General features: G+C 44.4%; 1 protein-coding gene, 1 long non-coding RNA gene and 1 other non-coding gene across 5 annotated transcripts in view; 2 read left to right on the forward strand and 1 right to left on the reverse strand.

The window, feature by feature from the left end:
- Positions 1–27,841, forward strand: part of LOC132455272 (uncharacterized) — a 180,971-nt gene that overhangs the window by 17,797 nt on the left and 135,333 nt on the right. The window lies entirely within an intron of this gene.
- LOC132456678 (5S ribosomal RNA) lies at positions 4,807–4,926 on the reverse strand. Its single transcript, XR_009525544.1, has one exon. It is a non-coding gene; the product is annotated as a 5S ribosomal RNA (ribosomal RNA).
- Positions 8,925–11,079, forward strand: LOC132455314 (uncharacterized). 2 transcript variants are annotated; one of them, XR_009525176.1, is made up of 5 exons: positions 8,925–8,939; positions 9,442–9,874; positions 10,047–10,142; positions 10,324–10,473; positions 10,716–10,804. It is a non-coding gene; the product is annotated as an uncharacterized LOC132455314 (long non-coding RNA). The 2 variants fall into 2 exon arrangements; XR_009525175.1 differs by lacking the exon at positions 8,925–8,939 and having other exon boundaries at positions 9,305–9,874; positions 10,337–10,473; positions 10,716–11,079.

Raw genomic sequence — 27,841 nt, forward strand, 5'->3', positions numbered from 1 at the left:
CCATGATAACCCGTACATTTCTGGCTTTGATTGAGGTTTTCAGGGACAGCGAGTGAAGGTTTTGGGTTACTTTTTAAGCCTTTCCGTTTTAGCACCAAATACAATTATCTCTGTTTTATCCTCATTTAGCTGAAGGAAATTTCGGCACATCCAGTCTTTCATTTGCTCAATGCACTGGCACAGCAGATCTATGGGCCGATAGTCATTTGGTGATAGCGATACATAGATTTGCGTGTCATCAGCATAGCAATGATGGTCAATATCGTTATTTTGCATGATTTGCCCTACTGGGAGCATGTAGATGTTGAATAAAGAGGGTCCTAAGATCGAACCTTGTGGGACTCCACACATCACGATGGTTGATTCTGATACAAAGTCGCCAATGGAAACAAAGTAGTTCCTATTTTGTAGGTAGGTCTGAACCAATTTAAGACTGCCTGAAAGCACCACCCAGTTTTCTAACCTGTCCAAAAGTATACAGTGTCGAATGCAGCACTGAGGTCTAGTAGCATTAGTATTGAGGTTTTGCCAGAGTCTTTGTTAAGACGGTGTTTGTTTTCAACTTTAATGAGGGCGGTCTCAGTGCTGTGCAGGGGTCGAAATCCTGATTGGAAGGTGTCATAACAACCAGTTGATGCTCTGACCCTACCCATATTGGCGGTTTCATGTTGATGTAAATGCAATCAGACAGCCTTGCGGTTCTAGGGGCGAGGCTTGGGTAGAGGTGCTGCTGCATTGTCTCTACAACAGAGACGATGCAGCGATATCAACATGAATAGTTGTAACTGGATAGACGGTGAAAGCCGCAAGTTGCTGACCATCATGGGAAAGAAGGTGATGCAGTCGCATTTAAAGCAGACGAAAGATGGTCGATCTAAGAGAAGGTACCAGAAAAACGTTCCTTACAATGCTTCGTCAGCAAAGTGGTTAGCAAAATAAAGAATACTTCAGCATTTTTGCACTTTTTGTAAAGAGTTAATCTCGTTTTAGCCCACACCCAGATTTGAACTCATTCTTGCATGCGAGGGTCTTGAGTCAAAAAATATGTAAATATTTTTTTGCATCCATTGTAAGGAGACGTACTCTCCGTGTGTAGGCCCGCCTTCTCCGGCGTACCGAGAAAGCCAGCTCCAAGACGAAGGGGGATTTTACCCCTCAGTTTTACATAGGACATTGAAATTGCAGGACGTTCCATGCCGCGACCGAACCAGCTTGGTAGTCTGAAAAGACATAATGTGTTGTTAGTGGGGATTGACAACTATTCTGTGAAAGTGAAAGAATATGTCTTGTCTGTGTTTCCTTCTTTATGTGGAAAGCAGCAGACCCCAGACACCATTTCAATCAAGCTTGAAGAGGATATTGGTGGAGGCTGGCCCGCTGTAGGTTAGTAATACACATTGCATCTGTGCAAGAAAACGACCTTGATCAACTGAGAATGTACTTGATTCTACCTGCGCTAAAAAGCCTGGTCCTCTTTGGAAAAGCATCATGACCAGCACCCTGCTAAAACCAAAGTTAAACTTGGGAGTTGCATTTCAAAGATGGAATGAGTCAAGAACCCAGAAGGGTTTCAAGACAGATGCCACATGAGCTGGTTTATCATTCTCAAACATCAATGAATTCATAATGCATGAATGTTAGCAGATCAGCTTCGAGGGAAGGAGACGTTGTTGCTTTTTAGTGTCGAAATAGAATTATTGCGTTTCGCATGTCATGTGGTGCTCAGATCATTCTGCGCTGGTGTTCGTTGAGTGTCCTTAACCTGGCCAACCACTTGAGCTTTGAGTCTAGGGAGGATGGTGCTGGAGGAGACGTCCCTCTCCAAAACTGTGAATCTTTGTCAGCAGTACACATTTTAAACCCTCTGTGTCAATGTTGCGTACATTTAAAGAGTTTCTTTAACTTGTACAGATACAAAATGCCTCGCTTTATGCAAATAATGTATCAAAACAATTAATTTTTCCTTTTTTTCTCCCTATGCAGAAGACTGCGATGCCTTCAGAGACCGTAGCACTCAGCGCGGCGCCACCTCAGAGATTCTGGGTGTGGTCGCCCCTGGCTCCTCCCACATTTCCAGTCACAGCGAGGAACTGCTGGTTAGCAGAATAAAGAATATGTTGGCATTTTTGCAATTGTTAATAGTGTTTTAGCCTACACTCGGATGTGAACTCATTCTTGCATGCGGGGGTCTTGAATCACAGGGAAGACATTGAAATTGCAGGTCGTTCCAAGTGAAGTGTAAAAATGCCTAATCTGTCGGTAGTGGGGATTGACAGCTATTCTGTGAAAATGAAAGAATATGTCTTGTGTGCGTTTCCTTCTTTATGTGGAAAGCAGCAGACCCCAGACACCATTTCAATCAAGGTTGAAGAGGATATTGGTGGAGGCTTGCCCGCCGTAGGTTAGTAATACACATTGCATCTATGCAAGAAATCGACCTTGATAAACTGAGAATGTACTCGATTTTGCCTTCTCAGCAGGAGCCTTTAACCCTTGACCATCCAAAGGGGCGACAAGGAAAATGCATAATCAACAAATAGAAGTTAGAAATAATGTCAAAATATAATTCTTACAATACACAAGTGTGTACAAAGTACATCCTGTATACCTTTGTGAAAAGGATTTATTAAAAACATTACTTTCTCTGTTTTCCTCTCTGAAGAAGACAATGACATCAGAGAATGCAGCACGCAGCGCGGCGCCACCTCGGAGAGTCTGCGTGTGGACGCCCCTGCCTCCTCCCACATGTCAAGTCACAGCGGGGAGCTGCGCATCCTAAACGTTTATGGACAAGGGGAGAGCCCACTGGCGGTGGACGTCCATAACACCCTTTTTGCCGCGTCAGAACTGGAGGCCTTGAGCTCGCTGTCCGCTGACCACAGCGTGGCCAAGAGCCTGAACTGCAGTGTGCGGCTCGTCCGCCTTGAGGAGCTGACTGGGCATCGGGGCGGCCGCAAGGGACGGCCCGGTGTCTTGTGTGGAAAGGTTATTCCCAACAATGCCAATATGATCGTCCACAAGAGGACTCACTCCGGGGAGAAGCCCTACAAGTGTGACCAATGCATGAAGTGCTTCCGTCAGAAAGGCCCCCTGAAGCGCCACATGAGGACTCACTCCGGGGAGAAGCCCTACAGGTGTGACCAATGCACGAAGTGCTTCAGTCTGAAAGGCACCCTGAAGCGCCACATGGTGACTCACTCTGGGGAGAAACCCTACAAGTGTGACCAATGCACGAAGCGCTTCAGTCGGACAAGCCACCTGAAGATCCACATGAGGACTCACTCCGGTGAGAAGCCCTACAAGTGTGACCAATGCACGAAGGACTTCCTTCTGAAAGGCTCCCTGAAGAGCCATATGAGAACTCACTCCGGTGAGAAGCCCTACAAGTGTGACCAATGCACGAAGCGTTTCAGTCATAAAAGCCACCTGAATGGCCACATGCTGACTCATTCTGGCGAGAAGCCCTATAAGTGTGACCAATGCACGAAGCGCTTCATTCGGTCATACCGCCTGAGGATCCACATGAGGACTCACTCTGGGGAGAAGCCCTGCGTGTGTCTGCAGTGCAACGCCAGCTACTGCGGCCCAAGCAGTTTGCGTGTGCACATGCTCAAGCACACTTTGAGCCACATGAGGACTCACTCCGGTGAGAAGCCCTACAAGTGTGACCAATGCACGAGGCACTTCAGTCGGAAAGGCCACCTGAAGATCCACATGAGGACTCACTCTGGGGAGAAGCCCTGCGTGTGTCTGCAGTGCAACGCCAGCTACAGCGACCCAAGCAGTTTGCGTGTGCACATGCTCAAGCACACTTTGACACGGGGTAACGGGACGCTTTGATTGAGACCTCTGTCCTGTATTGGTTGAAATTACTGCTTTTAGTTTTTCTCTTCATCACGATTAAACGCTTCGTACTTTCGATTCACTTTCTGTTTTTATTGTTTGATGTCTGTGGGGTCGGCTTAGCTCCGGAGGTAGAGCAGTTGACTTGTAACCGAAAGGTTGCTAGTTCGATCCCTAGCTCCTCCTAGCTGAGTGTTGATGTGTCCCCGAGCAAGACACTTAACCCTAATTGCTCCTGACGAGCTGGCTGTCGCCTTGCATGGTTGACTCTGCCGTCGGTGTGTCAATGTGTGTATTAACCGATGTAAGTCGCTTTGGTCTTCTAAATGTAAATGTAAATCTGTTGAATAATTTATTTCTAGGACACTTCTGAAAGCAAAATATTTGATTTAATGTAGAGCTTGATAATTCATTATATTTATATAGCGCTTTTCAATGACCCAAAGACGCTTACAGAAGGGGGGGACCTAACTCACCACCACCAGTGTGTAGCACCCACTTGGGTGATGCACGGCAGCCAATCTGCGCCAGAACGCTCACCAGCTTGAGGTGGAGAGTGAGGGAATTGATGAGTCAGCCAATTGTACAGGAGGATTATTAGGGGGCCAGATTGAATGAGCCTGGTTGGGCCAGGACACCGGGGAAACCCCTACTCTTTGCGATAAGTGTCCTGGGATCTTTTATGACCACAGTGAGTCAGGACCTCGGTTTTACGTCTCCTCCGAAGGACGGCACCTTTCACAGCACAGTGTCCCCATCACTGCACTGGGGCATCGGGATTGATGAGTGAAGGGGGCAGAGGGAAGAGTGCCACCTATTGGCCACCACCCGACACCACTTACAGCACCTGGTATTCCCAGGCGGTCTCCCATCCAAGTACTAACCAGGCCCGACCCTGCTTAGCTTCCGAGATCAGACGAGATCGGGCGTGTTTTTTTTTTTTTTCTTTTGGTGACCTGTCACTACTTACAGCAACCTGGGCTTCTGAGGAGGTCTCCCATCCAAGTACTAACCAGGCCCGACCCTGCTTAGCTTCCGAGATCTGACGAGATCGGGCGTGTTCAGGGTGGTATGGCCGTTTTACAATGATCAGGGGAAGATACAGGCAGCAAAGTTACCAAGCATACAGTCAAAGACGATGGGTGTACATGATTCTTGTAGGAAACTTTGACATCGTGGGTAAATACAAAGGAAACAAAGGTCAGGGGGAGGGGCCTTCGTGGAGTTAAGGATTGGCCAGAGGAGAGACCAAGTTAAATTGCAATTCACAATATGGGTGAAGTGGACATGTCTGCAAGACAGTTAAAGGAATCTACACAACAAAGAAGTCTGTGGATTGGCCTGAGTATCAAACTTGGTGCCCACAGTTGCAAATGCAAACTATCTTAACACCTTTCAATTAGAGAGGGCGGAAGGTATCTCTAGGTCCATGGAGAATGGATAGAAATTCATTTAAATTGACAATTTATTCAAACAGGGTTCATATAATTTGTATATTAAAGTTACGCTTGATATTGCCACAACGTTGTCATTACCGTTATCTTTGTTATTACAAAAAGCCTGCAAAGTTCACTTGTGTAATAGACTGCGATTGAACCCCACATTATGCATGATTGTGTTCTTTCCACTGACCTTTCCATTCTGTGCGCTTAATGCTAACTACCTTGGATGGATTGTATCATAATAGGCGATAATGGTTGAAGTTGATCCATTTTAAAAGGTCCCTGGTTAAATCTCTAGATCTCAGTGATGCTCAGTTTAGGCCGGTCCTCCCTCTAGAAGGCAGCATTATTCTAACGGGACAAAGTCAGAAGATTCCTAGCATTGGTCCCCCTTCACTCCCTGTTTGCAGCGGCGGCTGGTGATCCAATTCGTGGGTAGGGTGCAGTAATGGACGGGGGTCCTCCCCAAGAAAATATAGAATTGGTTTCTGGGATGCCCACTAGCTAAAAATGTATTCTTATTCATAGCCTACATCCTGACTTGCAGGGCCTGGACAAGCCTGCACTGCTTTCACTTTCATTCCACTAGCCATTGCTATTTGACCCATGGTTGTTATTCTGATATTGAGGCATATCATGATCAATGTCCTATATTGTTTTACCGGAGTCTCAAGGTCTATTTTAAATGCAGTTTAGGACCGTTGTATATATATTTTTTATATGCTCCATGCCAAAAGACTTAATTAATATGCAACTTACTTGTTCCTTTTAAGTATAACATTGCGTGATTGAGGAGTCCAATTCCTCCACTGAAATGGGTAGAAAGTGCTTTTACGGCTCTCTGCTAATTAACAAACTATCACTTCTCTCTGCATGTAGTTATGTTGCGCAATGCACGAATGCTGCTGAGGGAGGTTCATTGGCTGAATTGTCCAATCAGCTCCAAATTACTACAATGTGTTGAAACACAAGACAGTGTAGTGACAAGTGTTTCTTCAATACTCAGTTACTGTTGGGAAAGGAGAACAAGGCTATCTTGATGAATCCTTCATCATGTTGTGTGTTCAGTAACAGGAGTAGGGTTTGTGTTCGGTCTTTCTTCTTCTTTCTTCTCTGTGTGTGTGTGTGTGTGTGTGTGTGTGTGTGTGTGTGTGTGTGTGTGTGTGTGTGTGTGTGTGTGTGTGTGTGTGTGTGTGTGTGTGTGTGTGTGTGTGTGTGTGTGTGTGTGTGTGTGTCGCTGCAGTTCAGAAGGTGAACTGCACCGAGGAGGATTCACCGCCCCCAAATGGTTCCACATGCATTAACTTTGATAAGTATTTGATGTGTCGTTCAGAAAAAAACTAAGTGTATGGTGTTTGGAAATAAGAAAAAGATGCCATCAGAGACAATTAAATTGTACAACAACAATCTTGAGAAAGTCAGGTATTTTAAGTTTCTAATAATAATAATATCTTCATTTTATAATGCGCTTTTCAGGTACCCAAAGTCGCAGATTACAAAGTCATAGAGGGGGGGGGGGTATTACAGACAGGGGGACAGTACAAGCAGGACACATTTACATTTACAGGCAAAGAAGGGGGGGGGGGGGTATTACAGACAAGGGGGACAACACAAGCATACACAGCACACGCAGAAAAAACAGAGTTATTGAGATGTAACAGGGGGTAGAAGTGTAGGCAGTTGGGTAATGGTGGCTAGGGATAGGGAAGATCATAGGCTTGGGTGAAGAGGTAAGTTTTGAGGCGGGACTTGAATGTTGTGAGTGAGGGAGAGTGGCGAACAGATTGGGGGAGGGAATTCCAGAGTCGGAATGTGGTTGGACGAAAGAATGACAGGGAAAAAGCATATTGAGATGGTAGCTTTGAAGTGTGGGAAAATAAATATTGTCCTTAGGTGTGTGGCTGGTTCAGACTGGGGGGCTGATAGAGAATCAATGATGAGGATTTACAGAGCAATGATAAGATCAGCAATTGATTATGGATGCATGGTTTATGGATCAGCAGCTCTTTCAGTGTTAAACAAATTAGACATAGTCCAAGCAAAAGCCTAAAGAGTGTGCTGTGGAGCATTCTGTACAACTCCAATAGCAGCATTACTAATAGAAATGGGTGAGATGTCGCTAGTATTAAGAAGATATAAACTTGGCTTGAAATACCTAATGAAGCTCAAAGAACAAAGGGAAGTCCTTTGATCACTCACCTACTGAGTGATCATTGGGAGTTTATGGGAATAAGAAAAACTAAAACTAACTTTGCAGAAAATCTTAAATCTGTGGCGCAGGAAATTGGTATTAGGGATGTGAGCGAGACACTGTTCTCCAGTGTCTCGCTCAGTTGCTCTGTCATGGCTGATCCCAGATCCCAGTGTTAACCTAAAGTTTATGAGTTTAAAGGTCCCATGACATGCTATTTTATGTATTCTTTAATATAGGTATTAGTGGGCAACTAACACAGTATTCAAAGACGTTCCCTAAATTCAGCCGTGGTGCAGAGTTCCAGCCACTCCGAGCCAGTCGCACATTAAGCTTCCCCCAAATGCGCTGTTTCGGTGGGCGTGTCAAGGAGGAGGGTGGGGGTGTGGCCCTGAGCAGCTTGCAGCCACCATGTGCTCTGTTTACAGTGGATGTATCGCAATGGCGAGGCGCACACCCTTTAGCCGTGTTCTGTAAATATTCTAGAACACACGGGAGTCCTGGAGCTCTATATCTAAATATTATCATATAGCCTACACAGATATCTATATCATATAATATATATTATCACGGCCAAAAGCTGTGTGAGCCGATATTATGAATCTCAAACGACCGCGTTGGGTTCTCCGACGTTCCTGGTTCTTCAACGTCCACATCAATGTGAATACACACACTGTAACGCAAGTGTTTCTTGTCGGTTCTTTGACGTGTCTTGTATTTCCACAACGAGACTGTCGTGGGGGTTATCTGAGCCATGGTTGAGAAGGAATTGGGGGAAAGGAACTTTGGTTTGACTCGCTGAAGTAGGGGAGAGCCGGGTCGATTGAAACACTTTGCAGTTAAACGTCTTTTTCAAAGATGACGTTACGTATACAAATAATTTTAACATGTGATCAACAACTCACAGGTGTGTTCTCTTAATTACAAGTGAAATTTAATACATATGTTGGATGATCGAGCTGTTATTTAAATTTGAACGCAAGTTGACATTTGTTTCAAACGCCCCGCCTAGTCGGGACGTTTGAAACACGCATGCGGGACGAATGAAACAGCATATTTTAAAAATAATCTATTGCCCTTACTCTTGTTTTTACGTTACATACCAGACAACATACTAGTGTACTCGTCATTGCTAAAATTTCACATAATTCCGCATAATATAAATAGGTCAAAATATATTTTTGGCCCGTGCGTAATTGTCAAGATGCACATTTCGGTTAAAACTCACCTTTTTTCTTTTGGACGACTAAATTTGCATTAAATTTACTTATTTCCCTGTCCTAAGTAATGTTTAAGGATACACGGTTGAACACCCTTTTATTTATTTTAAACAAAAACTACCAGGTCAACAGGATATCACGAGACCTGTTACATCTGAAATGTATCCAAGCGCCGCACGGGGTTAACTTCTTTTCGACACGCTCAGCACGGCGCACAGAAGCATCCGAAGTCTCTGTGGACAGGTAAGTGGCTAAACTTATTTTTTCTGATAAATATTGTGTAATTGTCTGCACATTTACATGAACATTATGTTGAAATCATAATAAGCAGAACTTTGACACTCTAGCTGATGGATGGTAATGGCTGGAGAAAAGGATAAATCGGCAAGCCATGTGTCGTGACCAAGAGCAAGGGTGTAGAAGGCTAGCCTATAGCTTATACCCAGCAGTTCTTAAGTGTGCATGTCCACTAAATTAAATTATTATTGTCATAATTTAATGTAGCCATTGTTATTTTTGATGCGTTACCATGATGGACGAAAAGTAGGCCTACCCTGCAAAATATTTAATAGCCAAGCTCCCACTCATAGACTAACCCAGGCCTCATAGTTAGTTAGTTAGTTAATCAGTCTATAATGTTAAGTGAATTGTGCTGTAGGCCTACATTTACAGTATTTCCACTGCAAACTAGTGAAGACACATGGACAGTATAGTAGGCTGAATATTTTTATTCTTTGTCACACAGGTGACACAGGTAGTGTGCACTCCCGTCGGTGCAAGCCTCATGCGACCACTTATAGCAAAATACACACTGGACCCACTCTTCCCCAGACATCGAGGCGCTGAAGAGCTCGCAGCACACGAGGCAGCTGACGTCCTCGCTGGATAGGTCTAAATAAATTGGAGATGTAGAGGCAGCAATGGTGGTGAACTCTGCTGCCTCCGGAACAGGACAAACTAGGCCTAAGGTGGGGCTGACTCCATCAGCGGGCCAGGTGATGGTGGGAGGAGCAGCTGAGGTGGCACCAGGGGTGACTCCAGCAAGGGGGGCGGCTTCAGGAGCGGGCGAGAAGAGCCTCTTCTTGGGAGCCCGAGAGGAGGGAGGCTGCTTGGCGGGACGACGCTGCTTCACAGTTCCCTGTTTTTCCGCCTCTAAAGCAGCCCTCACCGGGGTGTCCGTAAGTATAGCAGTTGTCCTGAAACATTAAATTGGACGTTTTAATGATAATTGAATTACTTTAAATGTGGTAGGTCTACATGACTGTAGACAAAGGAAGTCCAGACAAGATATGAGATGCAAGAGTAACTCCACTTGCCTCTTTCTCCCTCTTCTCTTTGTGATCTTTCTAGGTCCGGCCTTAGGGTAAAGCCGGACGATGTCCGGGCTGAATTCAACGGCCTCTCCCTCAGGCCGGACAGCTTCGTCAGGCCCGGCAGCTCGATCAGGTACATCCATGCCTGCCAAAGGACACATTTAAAAAATACACACTTTTAAATAAATTTTTATAAACACAGCTTCTCTGCCGTCCACTACCCTATGGACTTCTTTTATGAACTTGGACTTATGGGACTATTTACTTATCTATTATTAACCTTTGTTTAATCCTCTGTTGCTTCTGATGAACAGTTCCTACCTGAAGTGGCACCTGGAGAAGCGCTGACCTCGTCACCCGAAGCCTGGGGAGGAGGACGGTCTGTCGAATAGGCTCCGGCGAAGTCCTTTTCCTCAAATGCAGAGGGGTTAAAAGGCCAGATCCCTGGACTTGAGAACCCGGAGGTGATGTTGTTCACTGTTGCAGCCTTTGGTAAGGCTTCAGCAACGATGGAGGGCACATCATAAATTGAGATGTTTATCCCTGGGTGGCTCCTCATCCACCTGTCCGCCGCACTGTTTACGTACCCCTTAAGGGGGCCGAAGACACTAATGTCCATTGGCTGCAACCTGTGGGTGCAGTGGGGAGGGAATGACAGCAGCACTATGCCATTGGCTCTGCAGTAATCAATTGCTGCAATTGACAGGTGGGACGTGTGATTGTCCAGCAGGAGGAGCAGCTTCGACTCCTTGGACACACGGGTGTGACTGGTGAAGTGGGCCAGGTACAGGAGGGAGGAAGTCTGGCTCCTTCATCCAGCCAGTTGGGTTGCCGCTGCCAGCACAGCCAACGGGTCCACCCCTCAGGAAGTGGTCTTTGAACCGCTTACGGGGGAAGATGAAAAATGGCGGAACAAGGTCGCCCTGAGCATTGCCTGCCAGGGCAACTGTGACCAGGGTCCCCCTCTCCGCTGAGGTCACTGACCCGACCTGCTTCTGCCCCATCTGGGCGACGACACGGTCTGGCACCTGGACAGTGGTGACCCCTGTAAATAGTTGTGTGAGTATAGTTGTATATAATATAGTTGTGTGTATATAGTTGTGTATATATATAGTTGTGTGTATATAGTTGTGTTTTATGTTAATAAAGTTCATAGTAAATACCTGTTTCATCAATGTTCCAAATATCCTTGGCCTGGAACTGGTGCCGGTCCAGCACTGTCTTTAAATTTTGGTGGAACAAGTTTACATTACTTAGGTTGAAACTTGACAACCGTTGTTGGCTAGTGGCCTCAGGCTGCCACTGCGCTCCATGAAGGAGGTGAACCAGTCCTTCCCCGCCATGCTCTTCCTCGACCAGGATGCAGGGAATGGGCAGCTGAAGTGCACTGCCAGCTCAAAGGCAAATTTTCTGACCTGAAGGGGTCATAAAAAGTTGATGTACATTTGTGTGTTTATGTTTATGTTATTTGTTCATATTTATTAATTAAAGCATGTGCATAGCATACATGTGTGCCTGTCCTACAACTTATGTAGCCCTTTTCACAACACTGACCTCATTAGGGGTGAGCCCAAAATAAATGGCTGCTGCCCTCTTCAGGTAGTCCCTGACCTTTCCCTCCTGCGCTGCGTTAAAAACCCTATTGTGCGGGTTATAGCCAGGGGACCTAGCCGCTTCACTGCCCTCTTCTGCCCTCCGCTTGAGGTAGCGTGACAACGTCACATGGTTAATGTTGTTGGCCAACGCTGCCTGCCTCACTGAGCTCCCAGAATTGACCTCGCTGCAGGCCCTGGCATACACCCATGCAGGAACCAGCCCACGGGAGGTGGTTCTCCTTCTCACGCGCGGCATTTTTCACTCAGTAATAATCTGTTGATGCATGTGATAAACACGTTTTGTTCATTCAAAATATGTTATTAATTCAAAGCAATAGTTATTCATTGCAAAACATTTATTAATTCTGTGATTTATACAGGTAATGATCGTGCAATGTTCGTGTAATTACGCATGATGATGTGCGGGACGTTTGAAACAGGTGTTTCAATCGTCCCGACAGCGACTACTGACACTTAAACCTTTTTTACCTCTAAACTTCAAAACTGTGACATTGCACACTTTATCACAGGTTTAAATACTAATTCATCTGTTGTATAGTGATATTATTATGGCATGAAACATAAAATACAACTATTTATTACAAAAAAACTACCGCAGGAAGGATTTTACTTACAGCTCTCGAAAACAGGTTTGCGGGATCACTTTTGAACGGCGTGACGTCATTACACAAAATTTCCCGGGGTTGGTCAGTCTTGCTTGCTGAACGTAGTGACGAATTTTGACGTGAAAGCCTTGCGTGGTTTTCGAGTAAATCGCTGTGTTTCAATCGTCCCGTGTTTCAATCGACCCGGCTCTCCCCTACATGAACTGCGACATGCCGCCGGTTGCCGCGAGGCACCATCGCCCGGCAGCGGGCAGCCGGCAGCATGCGGTTCAGTCGACTTCAGGTTGATGTGAAAGTGGAAGAACCAGAGACGTCGCAGAACCCGACAAAGTCGTTTGTGATTCATAATATCGTCTGGAGGCGCACACAATATATTATATGATATAGATATCTATGTATTATAGGATATTATTTAGATATAGAGCTCCAGGACTGTAACGCAAGTGTTGTACGCTTCCTTGTTATTTGGATAACCGTTCTGCTGTTGGTGTGATGGCGCATAACACGAATGAATGAATTGGGGGGAAGGAACTTTGGCTTTGACTCCCTCAAGAACATGAACCACGACATGGAGGAGAAAGGGATTGTTGGCGGCGAATGTTTCCCGCTTGAGCCCCGCTGAGGGACCACCGCCGGAGGCGGAGGTGCATAAGCGCTGCCCGGCAAAGATCCCTTTCTCCTCCTTGTCGTGGTTCATGGTCTTGAGGGAGTCAAAGCCAAAGTTCCTTCCCCCCAATTCATTCTCAACCTTGGCTGAGATAACCCCCAATACGAGTCTCGTTGTAGAAATACCAGAGACGAGAGTCCGACGTGTTATGCGCCATCACACCAACAGCAGAACGGTTATCCAAATAACAAGGAAGTGTACAACACTTGCGTTACAGTCCTGGAGCTTGTTGGGAAAAATAACCTGATGAGCACATCATATGGCAGGCACATTAATATATAGTCGACTCTTGCTCTAAACCCAACGAACACATAACACAAACATGATAATATATAGTCAGGTCAAGGCCGGAGCTGAAGGCCCCATCTCCCAGGCAGGCAGATGGTGGACACTCAGACAATGCACCAGTATCATCTCCAGAACGGGAGAGCCACATTAATTTATCACACAGGAGACATTTTGAGAGCTCTTCCCCGTTAGGAGGAACCAAGAGATACCTCTGCCCATACTAGGGGCCTGAGAGCCACATTAAATTATCACACACGAGACACTTCGGGGGGGCACTCCCCCGTTTTAATTTATCACACCAGAGACACGAGGAACTCTCCCCGTTACGAAGCTCTCTCAGGGCCTGGGAGCCAAAACACACAGAACCGCACACACCTCAAACGCACACACCTCATCGAGAGGAGGATACAGCATAAGACTGCACCACACAGGGACTCTTCACCTTCTTCTGAAGCAGACCTTCCACGGAGGCGAAGCTCCAGACGAACCATCAGCGCTGATTAGGGACTTAGACATATTCGATTTCTCACGCTTTATGACTCTGTATAACCGTTGCCACTTTACTTAATAAATCCAAGGTCCTCGTGCCGACAGACTTTATTACCTCTCCGTCTCATTTTATCTGGTCCAGTAGCTAGACAGACCGTTTTTCCCAACAATTTGGTGACCCTCGACGTGATTTTTTCTGAATTGAACACGCAACTGGGAAACGAGAGACGGAGAGCGGCACGACCTCGGGACCCCGGAGCACCGGACCGATTCCTGCAGTCTCACCTCGGGCCCAACAAAAGGTAGGCAGAACCTGTTGATAAAATCCAAACTCTGCATAGTTATATAGGAATCACATTAGGAGGTGAGACTGTGAGAGCGGTTCGCTACGGGATATCTCGTGGGGACGAATAGAGCTGCATCCCAGCATTTCCCCATAAACCCGATTGACCCTGAACGCGTGACACATCGAATATCAGCTCGTTGCATGGTGAAAGAATACCCTCGAGACCATAGGGCCTATAATAATCGGTCATAGTGATACAAGACTACCGATGGCCTAGTGATAAATGCCTGGGCCAAGAGTGGACCCGGAGGGATGCCTGGACCGCGGGTGGAATCCAGAGGGAATGAGAAGAAAAACACTAGGGCCTATAATAATCGGTCATAGTGATACAAGACTACCGATGGCCTAGTGATAAATGCCTGGGCCAAGAGTGGACCCGGAGGGATGCCTGGACCGCGGGTGGAATCCAGAGGGAATGAGAAGAAAAACACTAGGGCCTATAATAATCGGTCATAGTGATACAAGACTACCGATGGCCTAGTGATAAATGCCTGGGCCAAGAGTGGACCCGGAGGGATGCCTGGACCGCGGGTGGAATCCAGAGGGAATGAGAAGAAAAACACTAGGGCCTATAATAATCGGTCATAGTGATACAAGACTACCGATGGCCTAGTGATAAATGCCTGGGCCAAGAGTGGACCCGGAGGGATGCCTGGACCGCGGGTGGAATCCAGAGGGAATGAGAAGAAAAACACTAGGGCCTATAATAATCGGTCATAGTGATACAAGACTACCGATGGCCTAGTGATAAATGCCTGGGCCAAGAGTGGACCCGGAGGGATGCCTGGACCGCGGGTGGAATCCAGAGGGAATGAGAAGAAAAGAGAAGGGCCTATAAGAATCGGTCATAGTGATACAAGACTACCGATGGCCAAGTAATGAATGTGTATTAAATAATTCTGTGTGGTAAGAAGGTTAGAGTCCCTTTGCAGAGGGAACCGTATGCCTGGGGCACGAGTGACACACAGAGAGACAGTGTGTGTATGCGCGAGTGAGAGAGAGAGAGAGACGGGGTGGCTGTGTGTGTGTGTAAGAGGCCCAGAAAAAAAAAAAAAAAAAAGAGAACGAGCGTATCTGTGGGCCGGCTAAATATAGAAATAAATCATTCAATGATAACCCGGGTGTGTGTGTGCAGCGTTTGCTTGCCTTGTTATGCTCAACGCTATGTGTGCAGCGTTTGCTTGCTTTGTTGTGCTCAACGCTATTTTGCCGTGTCTGATGATTGTGGGCGCGGGACACAGAATGAGAAGTCTGTTGATATGTTTCTGTGTGCGTCTGCGAGAAAGAGGGAATCTGTGAGTGAATCAGTGGGTGTGTATGCGTGGCCCGCTCTATCTTGACCCGTTAAAACGGGTAAAGGAAAGAATAGATCGATTGATAATAATGAATAATGTCTCTCTGACGTATTGCTTCGGTCTATGGCTTAACCTGCGGACTTAGATAAATTGACAAATGACAAATAACCTTTTACGGCGTTGCTTCCATTTACTGTTGGACCCGTTAAAAACTAGACCTAGATAAGTTGACAAGGATAAGTGATATCTCTTTTACTGTGTTTCTTTGAATTACTACTGGACCTGTCGCATAGATAAACTACGTGTGTGCGTCTGCGGGAGACAGAACGAGAGGTCTGTTGATATGTCTCTGTGTGTGCGTTTAGAGGAGACAGAGTGAGAAAGGCTGTGTGCGTCTCTGTGCGCGTGTACGCAAGAGGTGATGTTTCTGTGTGTGCGTTCGGAGGAGACAGAATGAGAAAGGTCTGTTTAGGTGTGTGTGTGTGTGTGTGTGTGTGTTTGTGTGAGAGGGAGCGAGAGAGATAGCAAGGAGAGATAGCAAGGAGAGCTAAAGTCGAAGGACGATCGAGAGGGACCATTTTCCCTCTAGACAGTTGGAGGTAGCGATAGAGTGCGTGTTTTTCTAACAATGAACGGTTGTTTCAGGACCACGAGAAGGGGCTCTGTATGGTTTTCAGGCCCAGAGTGTAATCCCCTTTCCCATATGTGTAGTCCTCCCATTTGAGGTCCCCGTCCACCATATTTGAAGTCCTCTACTCCACCTCATGTTGTAGTTCCCCTCCCTAAAATTGTATGGAAGTTAGAACCTGTGAGGGTGTTTTGGTTCGGCCTGACGAGGCCTGTACCAATTTCGGTGGTCAGCTTCTAGTTTTGTGTATATAGAAATTTGGAAAGGGGGAGCAGTATTAAGTTATATATAATAAAGTGAAAAGTTATTTGTGAATGAAGGGACAGAAGGATCTTTTTGTGTGTGAGAGATAGTTATTAGGCCTTGTTCCATGATGGAGAGTTGAGGATGTTGCATTCCAGGCTTATCTGTTAACGGTCCTAGCTGCTGCTTGACCCTAAGGGGAGCGAGGAAGGGTGAGAGAGAGAGAACACATTTCCCCCCCATTTGTCGACCTACACCATTCAGGCAGTACAGAGAGACACACTAACACACAGTACAGCGAAAGGAAATAGAGTGCGTTCAACTGAAAGCGTGTGGTGGCCATACGCCATAAAATACCACATATCCAAGGAATGCAGGTAGAGCTCTGTTGAGTTTTCAGGCTTTGATAAATTTGTAGTTCCCTGTCTGCCATGTTTGAAGTTCCTTGTAGTCTCTGTCCATAGGTTTCACCTGAACAACCCCTCTGCTGGCCGAGAAAAGGAACTACCCATGGTTTCTCTCACACCCAGCCCCAAGAGCACACTCGCTTTCAAGGCGTTATGGCCGCACCCAACGTGGGAGGGAGACACCCTTATCTGTTGTCTTGCACCAAACAGCACCCCGTACTGAGGAGGGAGAGAGAGCGTGTTCTCCCGAAGGAGGGAGAGAGTCACAGGGAGACACGCAGCGGATATTCACATTATGGCTAATTTGTTTTTCTTTAAGTTTAGTTTTAGTTTTGTTTTTTATTAAGGATGATGAACATCCTGACACAGTTACCATTCAGGATGAAGAACATCAAAGTTCATGAGGAGGTTATAAGGACAATAACGTTGATACTTTAATAGGACAACAGTGATGATAATCTAATGCAATTGGACTAAAGAAGGTGTTGCTATTAACTAAGTGATTCATATTATTTTCACACAGGAAAGAATAATTGAATAAATATGGATATGATAAAGAAGGAGAATAATAATAAAATAAAATAAAGTAATCTTGATAAACTGTACAAGTAGGACTACACCTATTAAAATATGGGGTGTATCTCTTTGGTCAAGGATGACAGGTGGATTGAAGCCACATCTGCTGGGAAGGGGTCCTACATGCTATGTTGTCAATTTGGATTCGGAAGTAGTGGGTTTACCTTTCAAATGCCACTACTGCTGCTGCAATAATTTTAACTCTGATAAATTACCTTTTGTTTTATAGTTTCCCTGATGTGTATCCAATAAGCACACACTTGGCTGCATAGAACAGATGGGGCTGAAGACTCTGTCTCCATCCCTCCACTTTGCGATCTATACCACCATATAGGTGAGGATTGATTGTATCCCAGGTATGGCATCCTGCCATACCTGGAAGGCTGGTTAGCCAACGACGGGTAAGATCCCACTTTGACACCCGGGACGACCTAAGGCAGGCACAGTCACGATTACTTGGCAGAGTCGCTGTGGACACTGGCTTACTTGATCATGAAGTCACGAGCTGCAACAATCATAGGAAGTGTAGGGTGGAGGAGGAACAGGAGTCAGATATGTCAGCTCTGGCAGCAGAGGTGGTCTTGGAACGGGGCATGTCGCGTTTTATTTTATTTTACCTTTGTGGTATAGAAGGCCACTAACGCATGTACGTTTTTCGGTTTAGTGCATGACTTTGGAACAGCGTGGTCTCCGGCGGCTGATGGTAAACCCACCCATATTGGGCTTTGGTTTTGGACATACTGGTTTCGATTTCCCTTCCCAAAAGATTGGTTTTAGTTTGCTGATGGTTAAGGTTAGACGTTTCGACGTTGGTTGCACCAACGGCGTTCTTAGATTTGCTTATCATTTAATGTGCATGGTTTTGACCAATTGCGCAAGGGGGGAGGTATTGAGGAGAATTAAAAAAAAAAATTAGAACACAAGGTTTTTTCTTCACCATACTTGCAAACAATGATTGACATCCAGCTAAATGAGTGTGAAATATTTGAAAAAACAGTGTTCAACAGATAGAAGGTAGAAGCAGGTAGAAGCAGTCCCATCAGAAGACCAAAATGCGGTTACGGTAATCAAGGTTCTGACTAGAGAAGTCATGCCAAGGTTTGGAATTCCGTCACAAATTAGCTCAGGCAATAGGGCAGCGTTTATTCAGAAAACACTCAAACAAGTGATTTAACATCTGCATGTCAAACAAAGATTAGGCTGTGTCTACATTCCTCAAACCACAAGGTATGGTGGAGAGAGGAATGGGACGCTTGAGACGAAGATTAACAAAGTTAAATTAGAGTACTAAATTAAAGGACTAATGCACTACGGTTGACACTAATGAGTTATCGCATGAAAACTAACAGAACGACGCATCTAACCCCGCATGAAATGCTTAAGGGTCGACCCATGCCTTCACCTAACATTCAAGGGTCCCAAAAGGGACTTCCATTAGAGTAAGTAGAAATAGAATTAAGGAAAATATGTTTGCACATCTAACTGTTGTACATAAGTTTGTAATTCCAGCAAGAGAAACACAAAGTTCCAGGGCCAGAGGAGGAGCCAGATGCAGACACGCCCGGAGCTGACCAACCACCCAAGGATGATGCAATCAGATTTCGCACCGGATGGGTCGGTGGCCAGGGTGCTGGCAGGGTTACAGTCCCTCAGATTAGATTTGGCAGAGAGCTCCGGCATTAATGACCCCTTCACAGGATGGATGGAGAGCCCAATGAGCGATGGGCGCTACAGGTGCAGCAGGTGCCATCCAAGCTTACCTGGGGATCGAGTATACACCGGAGAGTTTGGACGAGGGACCGCCAGAGGGGCCCGACCTGATCCGGCTGGAGAACAAGATGAAGCTCGGGGATACACACGGGCGAGATTCCAGGGGCCTTGATTGCCCGTTTATCAGATGAGGTCCTGAGCGCAGTTGAATAAAAGGGTCTAATGCTCAGGTGGCGCCTTGCGACCACCTGCCCGTGATGACAGCGGTCTAGACAGACCGTTTTTCCCAACAAGCTCTATATCTAAATAATATCATATAATACATAGATATCTATATCATATAACATATTGTGTGCGCCTCCAGACGATATTATGAATCACAAACGACTTTGTCGGGTTCTGCGACGTCTTTGGTTCTTCCACTTTCACATCAACCTGAAGTCGACTGAACCGCGCGCTGCCTGCTGCCGGCTGCCCGCTGCCGGGCGATGGTGCCTCGCGGCAACCGGCGGCATGTCGCAGTTCATGTACTTCAGCGAGTCAAACCATAGTTCCTTTCCCCCAATTCCTTCTCAACCATGGCTCAGATAACCCCCACGACAGTCTCGTTGTGGAAATACAAGACACGTCAAAGAACCGACAAGAAACACTTGCGTTACAGTGTGTGTATTCACACACACACATGTGGCGCTCGCACGGTCGAGTCTCATTGGCGGGCCAACGTCTCTGGGCGGGCCAGGCAGAGTAAGGGGAGGAGCTGAGATTCCTGATGACGTCATGAGCACAGACATTCCAAATCAGTGCGCTTGAGCCTCCGTTTTTTCGAAGGCGAGCAGAACCAAGAGAGTCTAGCTGCAGACATCCACCCACACGCTCCGGACATCCACCCACAGGCACTTCCGCTGCAGACAGAAACATCCACCCACACGCCGGAAATCGGATAATAAAAAATAGAAATCGGAAAATAAAATAAAAATCGGGCGTTACGATGTGTTTACATAAATGAAAGGGCGTTAAGTAATGTGTTTACATAAATGAACGAAATAAATTAAGTTATAAAATCGGATAAACGCTTCCGGTTTTGGACAGAAGACCTGACACTCTGTTTACTTTAAGCTGGAGCTTATGGCTCTTCTCTTTCTGTAAATACACACACCTTATTCAGATTCCCTCTGTGTTATACTGCAATCATCTCAATTTAATATTTGATCGGACACAAACTGATACTCGTATTGTAAAGCTGAAGGGCATCAGAGATTGAGGCTAATAATTATTTTAAATACTATGTATGAGTGGACAGGAATAGTTAGAACAATTCCCCTTTAGCTTCACCTTTTCTGACATATTTATATTAGGTCTAGCTATGTTACATTCTGTTGTCTTAATATCATAAGGTTCGACTGCATTCCAACATAATTTATCATATGTTATTAGCACTTTTGCATTCCTAAATTCTTACTCTGAACCATCATTCATTTAATATCTGGCTCTAATTGTCTATAATATTGTCTTACCTTGTGCTGCTGGACCACCTTATTTGCCCATATTTAAATCCGACAAACTCAAGTCTGTGTTTTAACTTAGCTCTGTGTGTAACCAAAGTGAATAAGTAAAGTCATACAAAAAATCAATACATTGTAAACGTTATAACACTTTATTAAGAACACTCAACAGATAACTGAACTCAGAACCTCAACACACACACACACACACACACACACACACACACACACACACACACACACACACACACACACACACACACACACACACACAACGTGTGTGTGTGTGTTTTTCTATGTTTTTCTTATAGAAAGTTAATTTACAGTGCGGGCATTTTCCTTTTTTCAAACCGGTTGTACTTTTACTCTGGGCAGCAGAGACGGCAGAGGAAGACACAACAGTTGAAGCTTGGGGAGAAGGAGCAGTCGGAGCTGGAGAGGTGGTGGCTGTCTTGACTGTGATGGGGTTTTGATTGGATGTATGGACGGCAGCGGAGGTGGAGGGACTGTCTTGCGTGTTTGTGCAGGACTTCAGGTGTAGATCCATAACCGACTTCCTGATGATCGTTTTGCCACAAAGGGGGCAATGATAATGTCCCCCATCCCTGCAGCTGAGGTTGCACCTGCATATCTTTTTGTCTAAGATCAATGCAGGCAAAAGATAGAGGAAAATGAGTCAGTGACTTATAAAAGTAAGCAGACACACATTCATAAATATTGTCTACAGACATATACACATATATTCTTATATTCTTTCTACACACATACATATATCACCTTTAAATCTAATGGAATGTTTTATGTGGGATTCCAGGTGGCACTGAAGCTTCGTGTTGATGGTTGGTTTGAAAGTTGGGCATAGGGGGCAGTGGAAAAGTGTGCAGCAAGTTGTGCAGCGTTTGACTTCTGGCTTTGAATCATCCGTAAAAATCGAGTGATGCATCTACAAAAGACAGAAAAAAAATGTTAAAATTTATGTTTTAATTGTAGAAAAAATTAAGATCAAAGACGATAAATTCTCACAGCACAGCAAACTATTTAAAGGGCGGTAATTCAGTAGTGGTTGTAGTCTAGACAAATTAGTCCCATCAGAGCATCAACTTTAACTATTATTGGCATATAATTAATGATGAGATATATTTCTACCTCATACTGAACTTTACATCTGTTTCTCTCTCTCATTATATGTTTTATGAACTGTCTGAGCCCCAGCACCCTATTGACTGGGGGACATTGAACATTTAGAATCTGAGACAGGATAGTAGGCTATTACATAACAGTAATTCATTAACTTTTATCCGTTTTATTACATTTTTGATCTCTTTTACCCCTTTTAACTGAACTAAGTGCTATGATCTCTTAGTTATAAACAGATTGTATGAACTAAACAGGCAGATCGAATATTTAACGATCGATTTTGTCTATAGAATGATATCACACTTCTCAGCCACCGCTGCGGAGATGAACAGCTGATAGGTGCAACTCTAGTTAAAGCGAAACGAGCTGCGTCAATTCAATTCGTGGTAATTATTTTATTACAACTTAACTCTGTTATGACGGTGTATTAGGGCCACACGTGAAGAAAAAAAATATTTTTGCCGTGACGAGATTAAAATCGACACGTCGACTTTAATGTCCACATGTCGACATTAAACTCAAAACGTCGAGAATCAAGTTGAAACATCATATCGACTTTAATCTCGACGTGTCCATTTTCCGTTCCTCTGTCAGCACGCAGACGCTCCGGGCATCCTCCCAAGCGTTCAGCGGATGACACGAAGTAGCCGGGAATAACCCTGGGGTCATTGTTTGTGGTGTAGGCCTCCATCCAAACAATATAGCGACTAAAACCGTCAATGCAACCACTGATGGCAATGCCGCACTACTACAGCGGATGACTACTTCGTGTCATCCGCTGCTAAAGAGATTAAAGTCGGCATGAAAATTCAACTTTATTCTGGACATTTCGAGTTTAATGTCGACGTGTCGATTTTAATCTCGTCACGGCAAAATATTTTTTTTCTTCGTGGGGCCCTAATACTCCGTCGTAGTTTTGGACTACAGATGACTGTCAAAAGTCCAAATCTTAAAATCGTTTATGCTCCCAACACATCGACAAATCTCTAAAATCGTTTAATAAGACCGACTTAGGCTACACAACGTTTGCAAAAAACATTTGCCTATTTTACAAAAATGACACCTAGCTAGCGTTTGCCACCGTCAGTGTGGATTAAAACAACAAATGCTTCATATTGGTGTTCTGTTATTTGTTTGATGAAAAAATCTAAACTTAATGAAACTAATAGATCGGAAAAGAAATGCAAGTCTCGTGCATTTATAATTGTATCGCTGTGTTTTGAATAGTCACCTACCATAACCTCCAAGTGCAGCTGAGCCGAACGTCACATCTTCGAGCAGTGAGTCCCGTTGTTACACCGAATTCTGCGACCCACCGAAAAGTGTGACCCGAGGGGGCGCTGTTGAATAATGTGCAAATCGCGCTCCAGACATCCACCAGCACGTAATTTCCGGCGTGTGGGTGGATGTTTCTGTCTGCAGCGGAAGTGCCTGTGGGTGGATGTTTGGAGCGTGTGGGTGGATGTCTGCAGCCAGACCCCTCTAAGCTAGTGCTAGTTTTACACCAAACGCAAGTTTTAGCCACTGGGGGACCATAGGCAGGCTAGGGGAACTCATATTTATGTTAGAAAACCTCCCAAAGTGAGATTTTCATGTCATGGGACCTTTAAGCAAATCAAGGATGTCAGAGGGCGTAGTAAAAGAGATAGAAGTCTGGCAGCAACAAGTATGGGGAGACCATCTACTCATTTACACTGATGGGTCAAAGGAGCATGAGAGTGGTAAAGTAGCAGTGGGTATTAGCATTCCTGAAATCGGGTACAGAATAGGGTATAGAATCTCAGATCATATGTCAGTATTCACAGCAGAGATGGTGGCAGTCTTATGGGCCTTACGATGGGTGCAGGATAATAAACAGGGGTATTCAATAATATGTAGTGATTCAGCTGCAGCTTTAATTTCAATAAAAAAAGGAAAATCCAAGTCCAGACCGGATTTAATTGTGGATATACTACAGTCTCTGTTCAGAATTTACAAGGCGGGGAGGAGGTGGGGTTTCTCTGGGTGCCGGCTCATGTGGGTGTGAAAGGGAATGAGGAGGCGGATGAGGAGGCAAAGAAGGCGGTGAAGGAGGAAACAGGGAAAAATTCATTTGCAATATGGGGCACCCGAGTACATGGAAAAAATAAACAGGGCTCTAAAAGAAAGGTGGCAAAATTCTTGGGAGAAGGAAAGGAAGGGAAGGGCGTACTTTTCAATACAGGAAAATGTAAAGAAAGATAGGTGCACTTTTAGGTGCATGAGAAAAGATGATGTACAAGACTGAGGCTTGGACACTGTGGGCTGAGGAGTGGGCTGGCTCTGATTGGCAAACACCCAGATGGCAGGTGTGAGTGTGGAGAAAGAGAGACTGTAAAACATGTACTTCTCCAGTGTGGGCGCTATTCCAGGCAAAGGAGGACTCTGTACCTTAACCTGGCCAACCACCAGCACGCAGCGCGGCGCCACCTCGCAGAGTCTGGGTGTGGACGCCCCTGGCTCCTCCCACATGTCCAGTCACAGCGAGGAACTGAAGATTCTGAGTGTCTACGGAAAAGGGGAGGGCCCACTGGCGACGGACGGCCATGACACCCTCTTCACCGCGTCAGAAGTGGAGGCCCTGAACTCGCTGTCTGCGGACCACAGCGTGGCCAAGAGCCTGGAGCGCGGCGAGCGGCTGGTCTGCCGCGAGGAGCTGAGTGTGCAGGTTGGAAATCATCTTCTTATTCAGCATCCAAATGAGAGGCTTCCTCTGTTACAACTCCAGCACACACCCTTATAAAGCACACTCCTCTATGAATTAATGTTCCGTAAGTGTAGCCTGCCTATTGCCAGACTCGTTGGTCTGGGGAAGCTGCTGTCATTGTCTTCAGTACAAGAGGCTTGATCAACTTGTTCAACTGACTCTGTACGCAAATGTCTGCTTGCCGTCGCTTCCCTGTCGTCATTGTGTTAAACCAGCCAATAGGGCGCCAGGGGGAGAACTAACCAACTTGGTGATTGGCTTCTCCAAAAACGTATCGGAAGCAGAAAGAAATGAATTGCTCTTCTCCAGACCCTTCCACAGGGCGAATTCAAATCGGCATCAGAACAGGTTGGGGGAACCCAGTCTATCGTAAGGGGGGATTAACAACTATTCTGTGCAAATGAAAGGATATGAAAATGTGTTTCCTTCTTTATGTGGAAAGCAGCAGACCCCAGACACCATTTCAATCAAGGTTGAAGAGGATATTGGTGGAGGCATGCCCGCTGTAGGTTAGTAATACACATTACATCCATGCAAGTAAACTGACCTACCAACTGAGAATGTACTCGATTCTAACTGCGCTAGTCCTCTTTTGAAAAGCATCATGACCGGCACCCTCCTAAAACACAAGGACTACTATACAGTTTTATAGTAGAATGATTTACATCTTGTTCATGGCAGGTGTCAGGAATGCCGAATCCGCTCTGATTCCCAATATAACTACAGTATTGGTAAGGTGGAGACGTAGCGGTGCCTTCTCAGTAGGAGCCTTTGACCCTTGACCCCCCCAAGGGGAACAAGGGAAAATGCATAATAAACAAAAAGACGTTAGAAAGAAAGTGTCAAAATATACAGTAACACTTTAGTTTGATAGTCCACTGTTGACACTCAACAAGCCATCAGTAGATATTCAGTTGCATGTCAACAGTGAATGAGTTGACATTCAACCGAACTATCTCAACTGATAAGCAACATGTATTCAACTAACTGTAAGTTAACTTTAAGTTGCACTATTAGTAGATGGTTAGTTGATATTTGACAGTGCTTGTTCAACAGATAAGAAACATGGATTCAACTAACTAAGCAACATGTATTCAACTAACTGTAAGTTAACTATAACTTGCACTATTAGTAGATGGTTAGTTGATATTTGACAGAGCTTGTTCAACAGATAAGAAACATTGATTCAACTAACTGTTAACTATAAGTTGTGCTATTAGTAGATGTTGTTTTGTACACGTAGCATGCATTCAACTAACTGTCAGTTAACTATTAGTTGCATTATTAGTAGATGGTTAGTTGATAATCAACAAAGCTTTCAACAGATAAGAAACAAGCATTCAACTAACTAATTTAACTACACGTTGCATTATTAGCTGGCGTTTAGTTGATATTCAACAGTGAGTTAGTTGATACTCTACAGAGCTTGTCAACAAATATGTAACATGCATTCAACTAAGTGTTAGTTAACTATAGTATATTTTTATTTCGTTCATTTATTTTTACAAAAACAGTCTGCAACAGACATTGTGCTTTTTACTACATGTTCTTTACAAATATTCATCTATCAGTTGAGTGTCAACTTCTAGTAAGTTGACTATCAACTGCTGTTATTAACCAATTCTCAACTTACGTTTCATATGGATCAACTTACCCTCCACTCACAAGGAACACATCTAATGAATGAACATTCAACCCTCTGTTGATCATATACTGTATGTTCATTGTAAAATAAAGATGAGAATATTTTATCAATCAATAGGCACCCTGTGTAGGTGACAACCTGTTGATTGTCATATGACTGTCGACAAACTATCAGTCAATATTCAACTAAGCATTAGTAGAGAGGTCTTAGGACTGTCAAATTAAAGTGAAAACAGTTTAGTGTCTACACACTATTAACAGAGCAAAACAGAGAAAATAGTTGACTATCAGTTGATTCTCAACAAACTATCAGTCGATATTCAATTAAGCATTAGTAGACAGGTCTTCGGACTGTCAAATTAAAGTGAAAACAGTTTAGTGTGTGCAAACTATTAACAGAGCAAAACAGAAAATAGTTGATTCTCAACTAACTATCAGTCGATATTCAACCAAGTATTAGTAGAGAGGTCTTAGGAATGTCAAATTAAAGTGAAAACAGATGAGAACAGTAGACAAACTACAAACTAGTAACTGTACAAAATAGAGACAAGTTTTGCTAAACTGATCAGTAACACTGGATGACCGCAAAGTGAAATAAACAACTTTATTATTAAAAAAAAACTAATCTTTAACAGAACTCTTTTTACAAAGGAAGAGTTTGAAGAGTCAAAAGAACCAAGAATACTATAAACCGTTTGAACATATACAACAACAACTTTTCTTTTAAAAATAAATTAAAACACTCCCCTTTCTCCTCTGTCCATTTCAGCTTATTTTGATCAATGCCAAGCTCTGCTTCCTATGTCTGATAGGAGCGCCTTATGTCCTTGACAAGCCTGCCAAGGACACCTTCTGAATTTTTCCTCGCTAACCAGTAGGTCCACTCAATAAAGCAGAGCTGCTCTTTCAAGGCCTTCTCCGACCGATTCCCCCGCATTCTCCAAATTTCCTTTTTATAGGTCTGCCACGCTCTCTCGAGGTTCTGAGTATGGAGTCCTGTCTGAGGGTCAACATAATGTTGGCTGTGGTTCACCCTGACATGCCTGTAGCCCTCTGTGGCGAGACTGGCATACGCTCTCCACTCATCACTTACGACGAGACTGTGATGCTTCACATGCTTTTTGATGATAGGAACAAGGGTCTCCTTATTTCGTCTCTGCACGAGGCGAAGAATAGGACGCCTGTCAGACCGTTTGATTTGGAGCATTCCAAAGACCCATGTCCTTTTTCTCCTCCAGCTGTTCCCGAAGCGCCCTCTTCCGTACTGCCAAAACACAATATTAATGTTATAAAATAAATAATACCCTACAGTCAAACATATACATAATCAATGTTATATTACTGCCAGTGAGAAGTAGGATGATTATGCTAATTTCCAAATGATATAAATAATGGAGTAATATAAAAACTTTTGTTTTTTTAAGTTGAATGAACAGTGAATGAGTTGATAACTCTTTCATGCATTGAACTACCTGACAGTTACCTAGAAGTTGCATGATTACCTTGATATGATATAGCATACGGTCTAATTTTATTTCTTATTTCAACTTGCTCTACCTGAAAAAACTATAATGTAGCCCATGTTTTCTTAAGGCATAGATTGGTTATAGCAAATAGTATCAAAACACTCCGAGGCGTCTTCCATACTTCTTGAAAGATGCATACAGCACACAAGTCATGACCTTGTAACTTTTCATCGGCCCCTCCAATATGCCGATTTGCATGTGAATACAGTACATAGTGCTATTTATTTGATTGCATTAACATCATCAAGTACTTAAATTAATATTTTTTTTCAAGTGTGGTTAAAACCATTCCAGGGAAAATATTTTGAATGGTGAGGCTTTAAATACAAATTCCGAATATTCAGAAATTATGTTCATAGAGCCAAACTTCCACAATAATTAATCTAAAAGTAAAGCTTAAAGATTTCTCTTGAAGACAATTGATATTT

Source organism: Gadus macrocephalus, chromosome 4 (genome assembly GCF_031168955.1).
Source record: "Gadus macrocephalus chromosome 4, ASM3116895v1".
NCBI lineage: Eukaryota > Metazoa > Chordata > Actinopteri > Gadiformes > Gadidae > Gadus > Gadus macrocephalus.